The sequence below is a fragment of the Ailuropoda melanoleuca genome, chromosome 5, assembly GCF_002007445.2.
Source record: "Ailuropoda melanoleuca isolate Jingjing chromosome 5, ASM200744v2, whole genome shotgun sequence".
Taxonomy (NCBI): Eukaryota; Metazoa; Chordata; class Mammalia; order Carnivora; family Ursidae; genus Ailuropoda; species Ailuropoda melanoleuca.
The window spans coordinates 3441704-3444274 of NC_048222.1; positions in this window are offsets into that span (position 1 = coordinate 3441704).

Genomic DNA, 2571 nt, shown 5'->3' on the forward strand with positions numbered 1-2571 from the left:
AGCTGAGGGTAAAGGAATGGATAAATTCGCTGTGTAATGAGGGAAATCCAATAGTACGTTAACGCCTCCGAAGTGTGAGCAAGAGATGGCCCTGTCTCTTAGCTCAATTACCCAGACGCCTGAGAGAGACAGCCATAGGCTGCGAGAACATTCCTGCTTCTGGAACCAGGCAACACTGGATGGAGCCAGCAGACCGCAGTGACCCTGGGAGGCCCCGTCCTCCAGCAGGCAGATGCGTGAACTGTTAATGACCGGAGGGGACTCTAGTACCGTGTCGCATTTCTGCGGTTCTGCTCCTACTGCTACGAGGGATCTGTGCTCAAAGACCAGAGCGTGGCCTGTGGGATAATACGAATATCTGGTCTTTGCCCTGGTTCCTGGCACCGAGCTCCCCAAGCCTTGGGATCTCCTGAGTGATAACAGCATCCCCAGTATGCTCATGAGACGACCTGGCTGCAGGTCCTGGACAGCTTCAGGTGGGGGGCTGGCTACCAGCAGAACCAAGCCATGACTAGAGAGTTGGAGCCATTGGCTTCACGCCCTGACCTTTGGCCCCCAGACCTGCATCCCCAACAGCCAGGGACTGGATCAAAGGTGCCTGTGTCTGGAAGCTTCCATGAAGACTTCTCAGCAGTGGGGTTCAGAGAACTTCAGAAACGGCCAGCATGTCCACATGCTCCGAGGGCGGCACATTCCAAGTCCACGGCGACAGAGGCTCGTGCCTGGGGACCTTCCCGCGGCCTCGCTCCTATGCCTCATCGTGGGTATCCTCGTGATAAACCGTGACAGGAAGCGTGGAATTCTCCTGAGATCTAGGAGCTGTGCTGGCAAATTACTGATGGTCCAGGGTACCCGGACTTTGCAGCCAACTTGAACAACGGTGCAGGGCACATGGGAGCCTGAGAGCTGAGACTCGCCCATGGCGGAGGGCCATCTCACAGGATGAGTCCGTCCCCCTGTGCGTCGCAGGCTCATTCGGGTCGACAGTGTCAGACATGAAATCCGGGAGTTGGAGGACTCCCAGGTGGTGACAGAGAATCAGAGAGCTGGGGGGGAGGGGGGAGGGAGGGTGGGAAGAAACCCTCCCTGATCCACAAGGAGAGATTGAGAGTAAGAGCAAGCGAGTAACCCGCACCTTGTCTCCTCCAGGAGTAAAGGATAAGCAGAGCTGAAGAGCGTCTATCATGTCCCTCCGTCTGCCCCTGCTGTTCACCGTCCTGTTGGAAAAGGAGCCAGCAGGCCCCAAATGGAGTCACGACTGCTGAATAAACTGACCTTCCGTGTTCTCAGTTGAGCTGCTGTGCGTGAACCGTGCCGACTTTGCGGGACACTCCAGCTACCCTAGAAAACCAGGCTGGTGCCCTGGTGTGTTCACTGGGTGGTTTCTCCTGCTTGGCAGTGGTCCCCTAGTAGCCGGCAGAGGCTAGAGATTCCTGCCCAGAATATCACCAGGCGCAGAGAAATAGAAACATTCACAGGACACGGCGGCACTCTGACCCACACATGTCCCACAGACCCGAGGTTCTCGTCCTTGCAGGAGCCAAGGACAGGGCTAATATACCTGAGTGGTCATGCCTTCAGCCCGCCTGGCCATGGCAGGATCTTGTGAGCGGAAACTGCATCAGACAACAGCTGGGTCTAGACCTGGAGCATCGGGTCAACAAGAAGAGAGCCGTCATCTATCATCCACTTGTTCCTTCTGCCAAACCTGGGCCAAATCAAGGCCATACCTGGGCCAAGCTCCCGATCAAGCTGCAGCCTCGGGTCTGTGCTCTAAGAAGGGCGATGAGCTGTTCTTTCTCCACCCGTGGCCCACAGCACCCCCACGGCTTTCCTACCTGAGGACAATTCCACCCTCCGGGTCTTGGCCAGAGACCCCCTCTCTCCGCAGAACAGCAACACCTGTTTTCCCACATCCTTCCAGGGGGCCCCCCGGCCTGAGGCTGCACCAGACCCGGGAGCACACGCTGGACTGGCCTCGCGACCCGGTGGCAGAGAGAGGCCGCCACTGTGCAGGATGCGTGTGACAGGTGGCGCGAGCGGCATGTGTCCCCCAGTCCCACGAGCGGCAGCAATGGCCCGGCGGGCCGCAGCGTCCAGTGCGCCGCCTCACCCAAGACAGCTGTGCAAGCCGCGACATCCGTGCCCGCGGCAGAGGCCGGGGTTCCCATGTGACACGCAGCCCGACGTGCACCTGCTGCTGTGCTCCTGGCTTCGCAGCCTAAGCTGCTCGGTGACCGTCCCGCGCTCACACGTTACAGACACAGCAGCTGCGCGTGCGCACTTGTGTGTGCGCGTGTGTACGTGCACGCGCGTGTGTGTGTGCGTGTGCGCACGCACTACCTTCTATCTAAGTCCAAGCAGGGCCGCATTCCCGTGTTTGCTCAGAGGAACCGTGGCGCAGAGCGCGCAGAGACGTTCGTCCTCCCGCCGTGAACCGCTCCCTGATCCTCCCTGACGACGCCCACGACGAACCAATGACGTGTGTGTCACACATCACACCTCCCACGGACAAGAGACGTCCTCCCTTCTCTTCACCAGGGAAAGAAACAGACGTAAATGGATGTTAAT